The 20,213-nt window shown below is 38.0% G+C and overlaps 1 protein-coding gene across 1 annotated transcript in view; it reads right to left on the reverse strand.

Moving 5' to 3' along the window:
• Nucleotides 1-20,213, reverse strand: part of ASCC3 (activating signal cointegrator 1 complex subunit 3) — a 560,609-nt gene that overhangs the window by 432,260 nt on the left and 108,136 nt on the right. The window lies entirely within an intron of this gene.

Below are 20,213 nucleotides of genomic sequence, written 5' to 3' on the forward strand. Positions count from 1 at the left end.
TACTCTGTTGGTTTTTCATGGAGTAGCATGCATGCAGTATGAATTTAAGAGGATCAGTTATGTGTTATTAAAATACAATATGAACATATCAAGGACACACAGGTACATGGATTTCACCCTTTATCAGTTTAGAGTGTTTAGAATAATGAAAATTTACAACTACTGAGGGTCACTGCACTTTGTTCCTAAACCTTTTAAAGGAAACTATAGATTTTTTAAATTTCCATAAACATTAACAGATCATCTTAGTGTAAATACATCTATTGTTAATGTTTTTAAAAGCCTGTTTCTATATATTAGTTTGAAATTATTTAGGGATAATCTCTTAGCTCACTGCAAGTCAACCAAACAGTATATACAAGGTCAGATTCATACTTTCTTTACCCCTGAGCACCAGTCTTGTGCCCTCCTACATCAACAAGATCAGATATCAAAGCCACAGGGGACTCTTCGAGGTCGGGGGTTGAAAAAGACAGATCTGCCCCTCTCCTGTAGTATACCTATTAGTGACTGCTACAGGAGTAGGCCAAATTGTCAGCCGTGTCTGCGTCAATTCTAGGAATACAGCTTTAAAATTAAGTATACAGTACACTCTACCACCTAAAAAAAACACACACACAGTTTGCTAAGGTAGCCATAATGAGGCCGTATTGTTCTGGTGGGCAGAGCAGCAGTCTGAAACCATTTATCATACATAGGAACATATCACGGACAGTCAGCAATGTGATGTGCTGGTGGCTGTGTTCCACCCCTGGCAACCCCCACCATTATCCATGTTCTACTGGAGGGTTCTTTGCTCAAAATAGTGTGATTTGATAATTACATCTTCCCATTTGATTCATGACAAATACCCAACGGTAAGTTTAGTCTTGTATTTAAACAATATGGGTGTGCTTCAAAAGTTTCCCAACCACAATTTATAGAGTGACACTCCCCTGCATGATTCCACAAGTTGAGGGAAATGTAATCTCCATTACACCTTTCACAAATTGCAGTAAACACTCTTCTTGGTAACTATTTTATTTGTTTGAAAAGTATGTGCTTCATTCAACACATCTCAACTTACTGGCATAAAATTTTGGCTTTTGTTAGACAACAACAATTTAAACATATTAATATGTTCCATATTTTCCAATTCCATTTATACACCCTAAAGTGAATCCTTATGGATTTGGATGGTCCCAAACTCTATTGTATGAGGATTTTGTGTTTTACTTTATATATCTAGGAAATACGGTGTTCTTTGATGCTAATATTTATACACAATTAATAAATATATAATTAACCCCTTACGGACCCTTACGCTGCCAAGGCCTTTTTTTTTTTTTTTCGTTTTTGGCAATCATGTTATAATCCACATTTTAGGCCTGAAAATTACTGCAAACCCCCAAACAACTGTATAATTAAATGGTGGCAATTGCACATTTTTATGCTGCATAATATTAGTGGAACTCTTTATCAAACTCAAATTTTAGTGAAAAATTAACTCAAGTAAAATTTAGTGCCCCAAAAAACAATACAATACCCATGTTTTTTTTATAAATATATACCCAACATGCCCAGGTTAAAAATTGTGTGCGTCTGTGAAAAGGGGACAAAAATCAGTACCCCAAAAAGTCCATAGACAACACTTTAAGAGCCCTAACAGGTCATACATTTAGAGATATGTGTAAATATTGTCCCTAGAATGATTGCTCTCACCCTGGCATGTGCGATATCCAGCATGTGTGGCGTGATCGTCGTTTTTGTCCGTAGGTGCACCCGACGTGTGTTTACATGAATATGTGCACGATTGTGAGGGGCGGGAGACTTGAATTTGTTTTTATTATTTTTACATTTATTTGATTTAATATTTTTTAAAACTTTTTTTTCTTTTTCTTAACTTTAATTGCTATCACATTGGGGGTTCTGTGATGAAGTTGATTCTTGGATCATGCTCTTACTCAATTCTTGGATCATGCTCTTACTCAACCAAAAATCACCTTCACAATCCAGACACTTGAAAAACAGATGTCTAACTATTGTGCTGTATATGTTGTAGAAATGTGCCATGGATGCAAACAGTAGCACAGTACATACTGCAACAGTTTTTAAATACCTCATGACCTTGTGAATAAAATAGTGTCATTAAACTAATAAGGTGCACTAGCAGTAGGTCTACATCCTGCTCATATATGTTTCCCACATCAAAATGTAGAACTGCACTAGTAAATAACATATTTGAGGTCATGCAGAATCATAAACAATACAAGGAGGTCGAATGCAGTTTATGTGTATCTCCGGTGTCAATGGTTTCTGTAACAGCCTCTAACTCTGCAAATGGGCTAAGAACTAAACGCACTAATCCCCAGCTGGCAATCAGTATCAATTTAACACAATCACCTACCATGCAGTATTATTTAAACAGTATTTTATTTAAGATGTATAAATCATAGCTTAATTGACAAGCCAGTCAGTTCAACTTCGGCCATAGGAGTAAAAGAGCCTGAAGTAAATGTACTTCCACTGACAACAATAAAAAGGGCTTATAAATTTGGCTGCTATAAATAAACGGGTTACCTGACTGTTTGGGTATGTCCAGCTTTGCCTTAGGCTACATTCACACGAGTCTCATGTGTTGGTTTATTTAACTGCAGGAGAATTCATCTGGGAAGAATAAAATAACTTTATACTTCCCAGAACACTTTTCTTGCATTTAAATCTGTGTGTGTTCATATGCGACTAGACACGTTTAAACTATCTTATCTGCCCCTGGATGCAGAGAATAATTTTTCTCTCAAACTGAATGCACCTAAAAGCACATAAACACACAATGTAAATAAGACCATTTAAAAGAATTAAATGCATGTGTTTTTAGAAATGTCCTACAAACAGATGCATGCCATTGCCAGAATGGCTGATGCTTTAAGGTGCCCATACACAATAAATGATAAGCAAATCAAGTTTGAGACCGCCAAATTGCTTTAACATTCAGGCTTGTGTCAACGAGCCCTAACCCTCACATTGAACAAAGGTACACAAAAAGTTGGCTAAGTCAACTTATTCTACTCCTTTAGTAGATCAACCCCAGTTTTTATCACTTTGTTATAGGGCAAAGAATACCCACATCACAAATGGGTAAATTGTACAAACTGTGGGGTGGTAGTGGTTATTCTAAAAATGTTAATTGTTTTATTTTTTTTGAAGGTACATTTATTTCTTCATATTATATAATGTGTTGACACTACTTACGAACACTAGACTTGGGCACAATAAAAATGTCATCTTGCCTGATACCGTTAACAAAAAAAAGTTAAATTTTCAGCTCTAAGAAGTGTTATTCTGAATAGCAAAAAGCTGTATGTGAGCTTGAACATTATATAAGAAACACAAGGGGGCACCAGAGAACACTGTCTGGGTTGACATGATGAGGAGCAAAAGTATAACCAGATAGTTTACTGACAATTTAAGAGTTTTTGCTTTTTCCACTACAGACATAACATGTTTTGTGTTAAAAAAAAAGAGCAGACTAGAAAACATTTAAAGGTGTATAGCATAGTTTAACATGTTAAACGAAAAAATGTTAACCACTTACCATTTTAAACATTTTCTAGGTTTAGGTTACAAGGTTAAATATAACAAATAATAAAATGTATCCCTGTAAAATTGCACAGTATGCAAAACAAACTACTTTTGGCCATTAAGCTGTAACTTACTCCAAGTGCATAAAGCTGAACTTGTACATAACTACAATTAAATGTACATACTAGAATTAGAAGTACCTGACTCAGGCACAGCAGGCCCCTCAGTGGGAGAGAGGTACAGGCACAAGTTTACCAAGATCTGTATTTATTAATACATACAGTCTGTACAACAAAGCTTAAACAGGGGTAGGGAGAAGTAGCCCAAGCAGCCAATCAGTAGCGCTGCAGTGCAAGCAGCATGCCGACAGAAGACAGCAAAGCGACAAAGAGAAGAGCTCATTAGTCTACTGTTTCCCCTTCACTGCCCAGTCAAAGGATGAAGGTGGAGACGAGAGATGTGAATAAAAGTGAAAATGCAGCAAGGAGATATCAGGTCCCCTAGCTTGCCAGATTGGACAGTGCTATGTAACAGAGCTCTGTAAATCTCAGAAATGGATGGACATAAACACCTTTGGCAGGTACAACAGATCCCGAATATAAATTTCATCTATGTTTTTAGCTGTTTGCCTGGATTTCAGCTTTAACTGCAGAACTATAAAATTAGGTCATGGATATGTCTGTCTAACAGGGTGCATACCGGTAGATAACAAGACCAGCAACACTGCACAATTGTGAATCCTTTGACAGATCAAAGAAGATCATTATGATATACTTCAATAAAAGCTTTAAGGGGTTGAAAACTAATATCAGGATTATATCAACTTTAATGACAAAAAAACAAAAACCTTTTCGCCAACAGTGTTGGTTACGTCTCCAATTTGCAAAAACACAAATTTGATTACATTAATGGAAAAGAGGCCTCTAGTTAGCCATATATCAAAGATTGATATATATATTTGATATTTTTGTATATGGAGTCACAAGGCGCACAGGGGCACAATGTGGTCACAAGATGACACAGGATGCTCTGGGGTCTGCTGGAGTTGTGAAGCACACAAGGCACCCTGGTTGACACAGGATGCCCTAGGGATCAATGAAATCACTAGGGTGCACAGGAGGTCATTTGGAGTCACAGGCACTGATGCACACTAGATGGCACAGATGCACAGGAGATCACTTGGGGTCACATGTCGACATAGGCGCACCAGAGCACATAAGAAAACACTGGGGTGCACAGGACACTTGGAGTCAAAAGATGGAACAAGCATGCTAGAGTGCAATAGATAACACTGGGGTGCACAGGAGGTCACCAGATTCAGGGGGTCAGGTAAGTACAGCTGCAGCAGGCTGGAGTAAAGTGTAGTGGACATGTTGTTGTACAGCAGCCACAGCAATCAGGAGGGTCTCTTAATTGGGTGCAGTGCCAGTGCTCTGGGTGAAATCTTGAAGTGTCGGCAACCGTGCAACAGAGAGCAGACTCGGCAATGGATACCAGAGGAGGTGAGTGGGACATGATGAAGAGGTTAAGAAAAAGAATACCAACATCATATGTGCTATATGATTTTTAATAACCATTTTAATAGATATAAAAAGCTGCAATCAGAATTTTTGAATAGAGGTAGTTCTTTCAGATAACCTAAAAAAAACAGTGGCTAGAGCGGCAACAACTAATCAACGTAGTCGATTAAAATCGACGATGGAAAATATTGTCAACATTTTCCATCATCGATTAGTCGATTATTGATTGGTTTACCCTGCTCACGGCTCCACACACGACCTGAGCCGCATGCCGCGCACCAGACAACACGCTTCTTCCGCCGCACACCAGAAGACATGCCTCTTCTCCTCCCCGCTCTGAGCTCCCTGACGCGCCACTGCCCGCCAACGATCGAGGGGGAATGGCACCTGATAAGCCCACAATCCTGCATCTAGAAGTAAGAGTGCCTGTGACACGCACACACAACAATTGTTTTTTTTTAATGTATTGCTGGGATAGTGGGAACTGTTGTATTCCTCTATAGCTGATGGTACATTGTGCTGTATATGTACCATCAGCTATAGAGGAATACAACAGTTCCCACTATACAGCACAATGCAGAATATCACCAGCTATAGAGGAATACAACAAATCCCGGCAATAATACATTATAGTATAATGTATGTGCTGGAATTTGTTGTATTCCTCTATAGCTGATGGTATTGTGCGTGCATTGTGCCGCTGTATGATGTATTATTACTGGGATTTGTTGTATTCCTCTATAGCTGGAGGTATTCTGCATTGCACTGTATAATTATACAGCACAATAATTTACCGCCAGCTATAGAGGAATACAACAAATCCCAGCCAGCAATAATACATTATACAGCGGCACAATGCACGCAGAATACCACCAGCCATAGAGGAATACAACAAATCCCAGTAAGAATACATTATACAGCACAATACAGAACACTGCCAGCTATAATGTGCTATTGCTGGGATTTGTTGTATTCCTCTACAGCTGGTGGTATTCTGTATTGTGCTGTGTAATGTATTATTGCCATTTTCTTTTTTTATCCGATTAACCAATTAATTGAACTTAATAATCGGCTAACTAATTGATTTTGAAAATAATCGTTAGCTGCAGCCCTAACAGTGGCACTCCCATATACTTCTGCGTGCAAGCATACCGTACATGGATGCTAGGGACTGTGTTAACCATTAGTACAGATGCTTCTTGAGCTCATAAAAATTGTGTAATATATGCTATATGTTTTTTAAAAATACAGTTTTGACAAAATATTTTAAATTACCCAATAATATATAACACAAATGGGAACAGAAAAAAAAAGCACACAACCACTACAATACAGACCGAGTGCACATTTTACCATGTGCATTTTATTGTAGCCAGTTAATCACTATTCACCTAGTGCTTCAAGCTACAAGGTGAGAAATCTAAAAATTCCAATTCACAGTTAGAAATTCAGCTCTAAAGATTCAATGGGGACCATTCCATGTACAGAGTCATAACTTTCCTGGGTACCTGCATAACGGTTCTGGGTTTCCTGCTGTTAAGAAATCATTTAGTGCAGAACACTGGCAAGCAACTCCACAGAATCATAATCAACTCATAGTGAAAGCTTTAAGAGAAGAAAACTTTGCAAAAATATAATACTGCCTTCACAATCACTACATCATTGTACATTTCATCTGAAGTGTGTTACATATTCTCTAAATTTACAAGCATTTAATATGACTACATATGTTAACATATTTAAGGAATGAGGAAGCCACAGATTTCCAAAGATAGCCGCAGCTGTGATATGGTTCCTCACTTAAATGGGTCTATAACGTCTCACTCATTCTAGCACAGACATGTCAAAAGGATGGGCCACATAGGTACCTTCACCCTCTTTCGTAGGCTGCACTTTGGCAGATATGAATTATAACTTAAAATCTTTTAAAGTATAATTAAAAACTCTCTTGTCACTTTAAGCATACACTTTTAATAACCATGATTTTTATTTTGAAAGGTTGCATCACAAAAAAAATCAAAACAAAACAAATAACAAAAAACCTTCTGTTCCCAACCCATCACTTTACATTCACTGCCTACCACCCATTTCAGCTCAAATCCATTGCCCAACATCTTCACATTGCTTCATGTCCGCCCACAAATATCACGCAAGTAACAAGCCCTTGCATGTAAAGATTTGCTGTAACCAACATTACTCTAGAGCCACAGCCGCACTGACTATTGAGTGAATCATCTGCCATTCTCTGCCAGGAGCACCAATCATGCTGGCTATTATGCTGACCCAATACCTATCACTTTTAGCAGTGGCCATGTCTCCTGCCCACCCACCACCACCTTCATTATAGAGACAAATCCCCCTGCTCTTCTCGGTGGGGAGAGGAGACCTTCAGCGGGCTGCATGGATGGGTTGAATGTTTGATATGCCTGCTGTAGCACTACATACCTGCACAAATGCATAGTGTGCTAAAAAAAATTAATGTTAATAAATGGTGCCACTAACAGTTAAAACAATGTCATACGTATGCAATGTGCATACAAAGAAGCAGCTAAGAGCTTGTTTTGTGTACAATGTATGCTGCAGGGAAAACTTTACCTTATATCAGCTGTTGAAAACTGAAACAAATGTGAACTGATGATGCAGAAATCAAATGCATTTTCTTTGATTTGTGTGTTTTTTTTTTTTTTTTTTGGGGGGGGGGGTATTTTTTAAATCTCACACTTTTTCTTATACTTCTGTGGGTGAATGAAGCCTTAAAGTGGAAGTTACATCTTTTGAAACCAAGCAAAAAATGCTGACTGGTAGGCTTCTTATAACAGATGAGACTGTGCAAGTCTCTTCTGTCATTAATGCTTCCCTCTGCCTGTCAGTGTACAGCAGGGGTAGGCCACCTTGTCACTCCAACTGTGGTGAAACTACAAATGCCACTGCCTTTAGGAATTATGAGTGTGGCTGACAGAGTCCTGCAATGCCTCATGGGATTTATAATTTCACCACAGTTGGAGTGCAGAGTGTGCCTGCCCCTGGTGTACAGTCTTGGCAAGATTTTGTGTCCTGATAAACTAACTCCCATGCACAGGAGTTACATCATCCCAGCCTGGCCAGTAAAGAGGACTGTAGAATCAAAACCTGGAAGCATACCTGGGGAAGATGAAAGCACTGGTGACTATAGGGACTGCAACCATTGCATGACTGGAGAAGGGCATTCAGAAGGTAAGCATGCCATGTGCTCAGCATACTTGCATATTCTAACAAATGTATGTAGGGTCCTCCTAAGCCTCCGGTTCTGATTTGTATTGTAACTGTATTGTCTTCCTTTATTTTATAAAGTGCTGCATAAACTGTTGGTGTTATATAAATGCTGAATAATAATAATAATAATATTATAATATTTAATTTAAAAAGATTGTTTATGATACATATCAGCCATATTCCTAAGAGTTTGTGACAGGTTTGGTAATGACAGAAAACTACGATAATTATTTTGTTAACTTTGTCTGTAAAAGAATGTATGCCAGTACATAACATACTGGCATTAGACATACTCTTTTCAAAGGCTGGCTAGACAGCCCTGTTTCCAAAGCTGTGAAAAATCTGACATAATTAAAATCCAGCTACCGTACTTTCCAAGCTCTTGGTAGATATTTTCACTTACTTTATTACATTCAACCCACAACAGCTGCTCAGCTGACAGAAAGAAGAAGGTGGGCTAAATAATAGTGCTCTTGCCCATCCAATTAACTATTAGAAGTGAACAGTTTTGTGCTAGTATTTTTTATCCCTGTTTAGTTTTAACATAGCAGCTTACTAGATTTAATTAATAATTACACATACCTCTGAGCCCAGAAACAAACAAAAGGAGGATGTTTCTAAGCCAAAGGTTACCATTTTATCATTGCTAGTAGATACAGCTGCTTAAATATATCTTGTATGTGCTATGTAGAGGTTGTAATTAGCAGAATACAAACAGAAAGTGGTTATTCAATTCATCTTGAAACCATCCTAGAATGTTTACTGATACGTTGTTTAAGGTTTAATTAACAACTAAGCACTGGACAGAACTGGAGCATTTTTGAAGCTATGCAGCTGCACAGTGTTTCCAGTTCTTTTCCACTATAATGGACAAAGATAAAAACTTCCTAATCAGAATGAAGCCTTTCAATGATATCATGGGCTCTTTAGAGAAATGTAAGCACAGATAATAAGCATGATTTTCTGAGAACGCAATTTAAATGTCCTTTTATTCTGAAGTGACAGAACCACAATTTCTGGTTTGATGTTACAATTTCTAGAATATCATAGGTTTCTAGCAATGCAGCTACAGGAAAAAGAACATAAACAGGCTGGTAAATAGCACCTGTAATTTTATAATGATGTCATGCATTTGCTGTAAATAGTGCAGAAAAATATTATGGTAAATACTGTATTTGTGGATTGTGTTACACTGAATAAATATATTTAAAAAAGAAAAAGAAAAAACAAGCTTTAATAAAGGTTCTTCGTTAAAAAAAAAAATACAATGCCAGCAGCATAGCTTTTTAGTAAAGGAAATAAGACACAGCATGAATGATGACATATAAAAACAAAGAACACTTTGGTGAACTATTCTCATGAGGTAACAGCTTTAAGAGACTGAAAAGGGATCAGATATCTAAAGGAATCCAGTTAAGCATGGCTTCATACTTAAAGCAAAATATGTAAGCTTTTTAATAAATATTGTGCAATAATTGAGTTCAACATACGACAACCAAAGAGTCTAGCCAAAATATAATATTTGAGATTAAAAATGCTTCCCAGTTTAAACTAGCATACCACTGTTTAGGAACTGCAGCAAAGTTGAACATTTAAAGCCCAGCTTGTAAAACACAAATGTTCCATTGTTTAATCCTTTACTATTTTGTAAAACTCCCCTTTGTAAAGTAAAACATCACTGAAATGTGTATAACCCCCACTGTACGTCTGCAAGAACTTACAATGGCAGCTATGCTTCCAACTCAGAACTGCATCAGAAAAGCGCCTATAACAGACAATAGTTATGTTGTGCCTCCACCCCTTTCATCTGCAATGCCAATCACAACGTGTAAAAATTATGAATAGAGCATACAATATTTGTAGTTGGGAGACCTGCTGACCGGAAACTGCATGGGAAGTCAACCAGAAAAGGCTAGAGGTGTGCCGCGGCTGCAATGGTCAGTATGCCTAAAGGGGCCATACTCAAATAGAAGGTAGAGTGAGATGTCAAAATGATGGGCCGTCAGGCAGCAAAAGTGAGGGGGGGAATTATAAAGGTGCAGGGCTCCTCCCACAAATACAGGCTAGCTAAGCTAGCCTTAACACATGTCTATTGGTAGATATAAAATACATAATAGAAATGATAGCAGAGGTGGTTCTGCTTCCTGTATCAGGATTTTTACATTAACCCATATATTTCATATTGATATTAATAAGCATAAACATTATTATTATTAATATTATTAATGTAACTGAAAGTTTTAGCTTTGTTGGGCATTTCACATATAATAGATACATGGATAGATGCCTGTCATTGATTTGTACAAGCTGGCTGCACACCATATGCAAGAGCCCTAAACAATATCCAAATACTTTTTGTTATGTTTTGAATAGGGTAGGGAAGAACTCTCATAACCACCTGCTCAATTAAACTATAAGCATCCAACAAAACCAGCAGTTTAGGCACTGATGCAAGGTGAACCTTGTAGCCCTAAAACATGTTGGCTTGTCATCGTTCTTATCTGTGAAATTTGGGGATTAAATAAATATACCTGGACTCCTGAACCTTTGGTGTGGCTCTCTCCACACCTGGTAACATGTCCAGGGGTATAGAGAAAATATTTTTTTTTCATTTTAGCTTGCTCACAAAGTAGAGTGTTCCCATTTCCTCAAAGAGCCAAGGCAAAAAAGATGTAAGCCAACAGAGCTCACAATAATAGTTTTTACTGGGATCTAATTAACACAACACTAACTAATCTAACAATGGATGTCCTTGCCAATGGCAATGCCACACATTCCTTGCATGTTTAAATAGGTTGCAAGAACGACAAAGGCCACCATGCGTATGTGAAATGACTGTTGGCCAGAAACTCTTGTAATTATTTTCATTATCTTAAAGTATAACTAAGAATCCAATAAAGCAGAATGACAGATGAACCAGCAAGTAAAGAATCATTAGTTTACTTTATTGGTATTACTTTGTAAAACTGAACAGGCAGCATTAGAAATAAGTGTAATAAGCAACTTGTCTTGCATCAGTGGTGTCAGGGTCTCATGCAAATGTGAAGGGATCACTTCCATGTTTAAAGCCATCTACAGATTTTTCTGTAGATTACTTTCTGTACAATTTTCTCCAATAGACAAATAATTCCATCTTGATCCATAAAGGAAATCAGATACACTCCTGGATCAACATTTTACGACATTTCTTACACATGTTGGCTGCCATGTATATTTTGTGTATTTAAAAACCTAGATCTTTTTTAAAGTTAAGACTATTAAGGGCCGGTTCACACCATAAACAGTGCGGTCCAGAGCGGTCAGCCTCTGGAAAGCAATGCATCACATTCCGGCCGACTTCCAGCATTCAGGAGAGGGATTGGGTGTGGGGGTGCACTGAAGTCAGTGGCACTGTGGCCATGCCCCCCGCCCGTAGTGTGATAGCCGACACCAGAACGGGTGGCACATCAGAGCTTGTGTTCCAGTACAGTGTGATTTGCACAAGTGCTGCAAGCACTATTTTTGCATATTGCACTGGACCGGAAAACACAGTCACTGATGCGTCGCACGTTCTGGTATGGGCGATCACACTGCGGACGGGGGCGTGGCTGAGGTGCCATTGACTTCAACGCACTGCCACCCCTGCCCCTGAACACAGGAAGCTTGCTGCTCTGGAACGCACTGTTTATGGTGTGAACCGGCCCGTAGGGCAGATAATCGGTAAATCACATCACCAGCATATGTTTTAGGGAACACCCCAAAATGTAGAACCAAGGTAATCATTTATGTATGGATTGGATCATCAAATCATAATATTGAAAAAAAAGATCAAAAGTAACAAGATAAACACAATAACTGTATATATGGTGCATGATCAAATGACAGCTTATTTTGATGTATGATTGAAACATTCATATAATCAATACAAACAAACATTGTATATATTAGCTATACACTACTTTTAATAGCATTGTATGTGTTTATTTGTTTGTTTTTTGTTTTTTTCTAAAATGCTGATGCCCTTTCCAGTTCAGAGGGTTCAAGTAATCCCAACAGACCTTGGAACTTTTAGAAGCGGAAAGCTTTCTTGAAATACACAAATTAATTGGTCCAAACAAAGTATAACTGATCTTTTTCAAATTGTGCAACAATGCACATGCAGCATAACAATGCCCCATTGTAACAACACATGTCCTTCTTTATTGCAATATTTTGCAAAAACATAAAAAGAATGGTCACAAAACCATTGTTCATTGTCAACCAACCTTTATGTGCTTGTTAAACGACCATTTATGAACTCCAGTGTATTTATGAACTATGTTCTATACTAGAAGCATGACAGTCTCTTGGGCTTGCAATGTTGTTTTTCCCCCACTCAACCTCACTGGTGTTTAGAGATTTCTTGCTACGTGTTGTGTAAATCCACTTGGATAAAGGGATTTTCGTCTTTGCACTAAAGAAAGGTTGACTTGTTTAAAACGTATCACCATCCAGCTTTGTTAGACTAAGCATTTCAAGCAAGACGAGAAGGATGGAAATGTAACATTTTCTTTAACCTTTTATTTTTGCAATACTTGGTAGAATTCACAATGAGATATAATAAAGCTCCCTGTGTTGTAGACTTACAGACTCAACTTATTAAAGGTGGAATATATTGTGTTCGGACTTTTGTTAGTTTAAGCACAAAACCACAACTGCAGAGGAAGGCAAGATCATAAAAAGCAGCATCTTTCCATAGTTTATAATCCGTCAGTCTTTAATTGGTATTGTGGAAAAAAATATAATGTTGGGTTAGAGCAAAAATAAATAAAATATATGTGGATAGTTAAAAAAGAGGGGAAAAAAACAATAAAAATCCAGCAATTACATTTGCTCCATTAAACCATGGCTTTATTGTGCTGATAAACAGCATTTTATTTGTTCGTGGGTTTAATTAGTTCTTTTTAAACTTACATGAAAACTTCTTTAAAATGTCAGCACTCGCAATGTATTCTAATTATACAGAACTTAAATGAATGCCTGTTTTAGTATTGGTTTTCTGATACTAGAATATACTATTTTTTTTAAGTGCCAGGACAAATAAGATTGTGTCATAGCTGTTAGATAACAATGAAAGAACATGACAGTTTAATAACATCAAGGATAGATATTTGTTCATGTCTATCATATATATCCTAATGAAGTTTCAATTTGCATACAAGTGCAAAGTCCTGCATATGTATGTTAAATGCCACTCACATATGTGCTAACTAAAAAAACCTAATACAAAACAAAAATACCCTTAGGTTCCTTTCACACGAGCGGTCTGATCAAGTCCGCCTGTTAGTTTTTCAGGCGGATCTAATTGGAAGCCTAATATAACTCCATGGGCAGTCAGCTGCAAATAGATGGGCATCCATTAACACCTGATTACCCCCAACTCTGTCGAGGTCAGCGATAAAAAATAGAACTGAGTTCCGTTTTGGTGGACCTGATCGTGACCGATCAGAGGTAATCTGATGTAAATAGACATCTCTGCTTACATTTCACTGCCCATAGACCTAACATGGTTTTGTAAACCAATTTTTTTCCCTCCATTCCAAGATGAAATGGAGGGAAAACTGAATTGACACAGACATCACAAGATCTTTTCCATGTTGTTTGGAGCGTGTGGCACCTATGTGAAAGTGGTCTTACAGTGTAACTCCCCTAAGGTCATCTGGGGCAGGTTTCTCATGTAGTGTCCTATGTTCTGCACAAAAACTATGCACCTGCCACATCTTCATGGCTGCACCCACCAACATGTAAATGAAACCATACTTGCATTTAATGTAGTGGGAAGTGTTAAAACCTTGTAAGATTTTTATTGCTGGCTGTGTCTCTGCTGGGAAAATGTATGTTAGGAAGCCACGGCATGGCAAAGTGCTAACTCATGTAAGGTGTGTTAAAGTGCATTGTGGTAAAGTGTGTTGATGTGCCCATCACTGTAACACCAAACTGAGAAGTATAAATGGGTTCTTGGCCCTCCCTTCCCTTTAAGACAGAAAGGGGTTTGCCCTAAGATCCAAGGGCTTCATAATTATTAATTTAAATCTAAGGCTTCATTCACATGGCCAATTAGGGCCATGTACTGCCACTAAAGGCCTATTTATGCAGCGGGAATCACAGATGTGTCCAATTGGCTGCAGCCAGGAAGCCTGTACAAATCAATGAAGGACAGACTGTCAGGATCTGCAGCTGTCAATGGCTGTTCGAATGCAAGTGCACATGCAGCAATTACATGTGGTTAGAGATGTATTAAAAGTCCTCGCAGACAGTTTGCATCAAGGGCCGCTCATCTGTTCCTAACTGCAGGTAATTGCTTCATGCGAGGTTACATGCAAACAGCTATAGGGCCTGTCATTGACTTGTAAAGGCTTCCTGGCCGCAGCTGATTACAAACACCTGTGATCCCCACTGGAGAAATATGCTCACATTGGTGGTGTACAGCCCTATTTGGCCGCGTGAATGAAGCCTAACACAGGTACCTGTTTTACCTTAAGAACATTTTAGGACAAGTCATGTTTACCTTACAAATACAGCTAAATACACAATTGATAAATATTACACACTTCTTCCATAATGCACAAATAGACAGATTACATAAATCTTTGGTTAAGCAAATCAGGTTTCAGGTTTCCTATGTTGCCTCTCCACCTCCAGACTAATCACTGGACAATGAACCAGCATCATGACCTCGATCTAATAACCGGAGAGATGACCCAGGAAAAAGTAATGGCAAACTATGGAATAGTGATCATCCTGATTAACAAGACTGACTAATACAGGTGTGTATATCACAAGATCGGGTAGTCAATCTTACAAATCATTTGGCATGAAAAACATGAAATATATATGTTATTTGTGCATTTTAGTTTGCTGGAGTTTCCTTTTAAATATATTTTTTTAAAATTTGCATTAAAACATGTTGAATTGAACTTATGAATATTTAATTTTTACAATGTGTAACCTGCAGATGGCAAGCTCCAAATAAGAGCTGCAGCTTTCTCCACCTCATCTTACATTGGTGTAATTAAAAAGTTCTAAATAGCAGGGAGATCAGATCAAACAGACTGCAGGGTTAATTAAATGTCATTGAAATGTTTTAATAAAATAAACATTTGATTTCAAAAGTAACCACAAAATAACACAAAATGTCAGTATATAACTACATAACCGTCAAAAAAGATCTCATGAATCCTGTGTATTTGTAGTTCTTGCAGTAAAAGTTGGCAAACTGCAACAGTGAACATGGGTCCCGCTAACCTCAAAAAATACACTTTGTAGTAGGTGCAAACATGATTAAAGCAAACCAACTGCCATGTTCACTAAACTGAGAGGTGCCTGCATGTAGCCCTGATGTCTCCAATACTCTGTTTCTAAAATAAAGGAGGAAAGTGAAGGGCAAAAGTGTTCTGGTTACAAATGTTCTAGTGGGGATAGCATTCTACTTTTGGGAGATTCACTTGTGCTTCCTGCTGTGTCCGTGACAGAAAGTTATGGATAATTTCCACAACAATCCTGACAGTAAATAAAATCAAAATAAAAAAGCAGACGGGGTTTTACTAAGTATGCACTGATACCGGTTTTTCGGTATCAAGTACCAATATTTTTTTTTCAGTACTCCAACAGATACAGATACTGTAAGTCCAATTAATGAAGCCAAGTGGCGTGTAATGACTTGCCACCTGACTTCCTGATTAGCTGAGAAGCCGTGTCCATGCTCCCTCGCCACGAGGTGAAGAATGGAGTCGGCTTCCTGGCCAATCAGGGAGCTGGAGGGGTTGGCAAGTCATCACCCGCCCCCCAATTCCTGATTATAAGTTTCTCTACAGTCTTCAATGATGCATCATAATTGAGATAAGTACCTAGCATAAGAATATACTATGCTACAGCAGTGTATGGGAAAACAAAGATAGAGACCTAATACTTGTGACCTTAAAATAACTTTGTGAACGCTTTGTGAATAAAGCTCATCAATAAATTAAAAATTAAGCAACAATTAATTTTAAATCGCGTAAGGCTACGGGGCTCGGAGTGAAACTGTGAGTAAGGGAAGCTGGGATGGGGCTGGCTGTAAATCTATTGCTATAGTGTACTGGACGTGTGTAATGTATATGTAGTGCATATATACAGCACACACCTCCACTACACTCCAGCAATAGAGTTACAATTCTCCACTGCTAACATGAATAGGTTAAACCATGATCCATAGTACATAACATGTAGTTGTACTATGGATCATTTAAAGTCACCTATCCCTTTAAGAAAAAGTATCGGTAATTGGTATCGGCAAGTACATGAGGGGATGTACTTGTACTTGGGCCTGAAAAAGTGGCATCGGGACATCCCTAGAAGAAAGAATGTAGATCCTCATTTTTAGTACCATCAATTATTTCACAAAAGAAAACACAGATACTTTATATCTAAAGTAACATGCATATTAAAGAAAAATAGTGGTGGGATGCAGTGAGGACTTTTTAGTTTAGTATGGGTGCCAGACAAAAGTATAGCAAAAGGTAAAAAGTAGTGAATGTAGTGAGTGGCAGACATGGTATGTTAGGTGGGGGAGATGTCTGGACAGTGGAGATGTCATCAAGAATTACATCAATATTGTATAACAACAACATACCCACTGTGAAATGTGGGGGATCCTTAGTTATGTTTTGGGACTGCTTTGCTGCATCTGGCACAAGCTGCCTTGAATTTGTACGGGGCATAAATTAAATCTCAAGACTATCACAGAATTCTGGAGCCAAACATCAAAATATCAAATGTAGGGATAGTAATCTTTAAGGGGGCTGTAGAAAGCGCAAAGAATGTGGTATTGATCTGTAAAGGGACTGTAATTGCAGATGTCTCCAGAAGTCTCTTATAACATGTCTCACCCTCTGCCTCTTGCAGCATGTACCCAATCTCCAACCGCACATATAGCATATGGCAGAGTATGATCATCTCCTGTAGTATACAAGCAAAATGTCCTAAGTTGTTGATCGCTGTTTTAAATGGCTTCAGTTCAGGTTTAACATAACTGTCATGATGCATGCAGTAAGTGTGCCTGTGTGCAAAATATATTACAGAACTCCAGGGAAACTTTTTCTTAACCCTTGGAGTGGGGCTGCCCCTGCACTGTAAGGTTTACGTGCTCGTTTTTGTCTAAGTGCTAAAATAACAATGTTATACTCACCCAGTCAGCTGTCACAGCGTGTCCTCTAGCCTGTTTCCACTTCCGCTGCAGCACTGGAATCTTCCTCAGCGTCCTCACATCTATACATTGTATATAGACATGATGATTTACAGAACCGTAAAACGCTGCAGAGGACGGGGAGAGACACTCCAGAGACCAGCCCAAGAACAAGCTGGCTCAGAGCATTGTGTGAGGATAACTTTTTTTTTTAACCTAGACAAAAAAGAGAAGTTAACCCTTGCAGTGTGGGGGTAGCACATCTGAAAGGGTTATAACATTTTCACTAGAGTTCTTCTAAAATGATGTCTGTGTCAAAAGGACATATAAGTGTGCTTTAGCTCCCACAAACTGTTCTGTTTTCCATAAAATAAAATTAAATCACATCTTTGGATAATATAAATAACAGCCAATAACCACTGTAAAAATATTCAATGGAAAACCTAGCAGACTAAAGGACAAAAGCTTCAAAAGCGTAATCTAAAAGTCAGTTATTTTCTTTCCTACTTTTTAAGACTTACAACACTCATGATCTGATATATGATAAGCAGCTCCTAGCTGGTGACGAACAACGCCGATAAGTGAATTTAGTATAAGGGGGGAAAAAAACCTCGAGAGAGTAAACACATCAAAGCAATCTAGACCAAAAAGTTATTGTGCCAAGAGAGTAGTAGCAACAAACCAAGTATACAGACGGCTGGAAAAAGGAGATAAAGAATATGGTAGGGTAATTTATCTCTCTTTATTCCCCAGGTACTGTTCCCTGATGAGGAATTTTATTGTTCACAAAGATTACTCACTCAGCAGGCACGGATCATGCATTTTAGGGACTACCTCATTTTGTTTTATTTTAGAATTCTCTGATAAAAATAGAAAATAATTTCCAGGGAACGGACACATTGGACATGCTTAATGAATCACTCTAATAGTTATGAATAAAAGTAATATATTTTTTTCCTGTATCTGAAGAGAATACTAGTATCTGCCTGATTACATATTTTGCATTCAGCTACATGCAGAAAGGCTCAATGTTTGCTCTATAAATTAAGCTAAAATTGGATTTCTAAACAAAATTGCCAACTGCTGAACAAGCTTATTACATTTATTAAAAATAGTAATACTGTGTTTTACAAGAAAAGGTCTGAAGATGTTTCAAATTGAAAACAAAATAGAACACAATGCTTAAAAGTTAGGGAGGGAAAACAACCATCATTGCCGTTATACTGGGAGAAAATTAGAAAAAAAACATTAAAACAATATTTAAAGTGAACCTGTCATGACCAATTCATTTCTTGTTGCTAATATAGTCAGTTTGTAAAAAAAAAAGACAAAGATAACTACCAAATTTAAGATGAACTAGGACCAGTAACTCTGTAACTACCCCTTGCAAACGGTTTACCGAAATTAAAGAACTGCTGCTCCACTTAGGGATGCAATTAGGTACTGTGCAGCAAAATTTCAGGAAGATATAAAATCCCCCCCAATATAGCTTTTGTTTAAAAAAATAAGCATCAACATATATTTATCTTACAGTTATGGGTTTCCTGCACACCAAAAGTCAAAAACAGTAAGGGATATGAGCCAGCTCACAAGAGGGAAGAGCACAGGGATGTCCTCATCAAGGTGCCACTATTCCTTTATTCCCTATTTACTAGCAGGGGTGGGGAGGTGACCAAGATGTAATATGTTAACTGAAAGAGACATGTATTGTCTCTTACCTGGCTAATCATTGTGGTAGAGGTGGGTAAATCAAAAGAATAAAAACAAATCAGATCTTTAAAGGTACTCTTTCAGAATGTTTGTAGCAGTACTTTGAAATATGAACTATTTAGCTTGCAAACAAGTTATTTCTGCAAAATCAGTGAACAACATTTCTGCTCCAATGTGTCCCCTAAGACATGGTTATTTTCCCACTGGCTGCTGCCATCTTGCACAGAAAATTGTATGCCAAGCACAGCTTACATTTCATAGACATTTCTGCCCTCATTGCAACTATCATGTGCCACTGGTTTCTGCATATATTAATGTATAAGACGTGTGGTCAGAAATAGTGATGAGGGTATGGATGCTAACTTCAAATCTGCACATCAGTAACAGTCCTGTTTAGTATGCATGTTTTGGTAAAGGCAGGAGTGTGTTTGAAACAGATGGAGTGTAAGGGGGAAAAGAAAACAAAAAAATTACTTTACAGTAGTATTACACACAGTATTATTTTTTTCCCTTCCGTGGGTGACTTTCTCCCTCAGCTCCATATACACTATATTGCCAAAAGTATTGGGATACCCCTCCAAATCATTGGATTCGGGTGTTCTGTGAAATTTTCTTGCTACTAAATACTCCATGGTCAACTGTTAGTGGTATTATAACAAAGTGGAAGCAACTGGGAACAACAGCAACTCAGCCACGAAGTGACAGAGCAGGGTCAGCGCATGCTGAATGGCACAGCGTGCAGAAGTCGCCAATTGTCTGCAGAGTCAATAGCTACAGACCTCCAAACTTCATGTGGACTTCTGATTGACACAACAACAGTGCATAGAGAGCTTCATGGAATGGGTTTCAATGGTCGAGTAGCTGCATCCAAGCCTTAGATCACCAAGTGCAATGTGCGTGTAAAGGCAGGCGTCCCAATACTTTTGGCAATATAGTATGTATGTATGTATGTATGTATGTATGTATGTATGTATATATATATATATATA

Source organism: Nanorana parkeri, unplaced genomic scaffold (assembly GCF_000935625.1).
Source record: "Nanorana parkeri isolate BGI_ZX_2015 unplaced genomic scaffold, ASM93562v1 scaffold723, whole genome shotgun sequence".
Taxonomy (NCBI): domain Eukaryota; kingdom Metazoa; phylum Chordata; class Amphibia; order Anura; family Dicroglossidae; genus Nanorana; species Nanorana parkeri.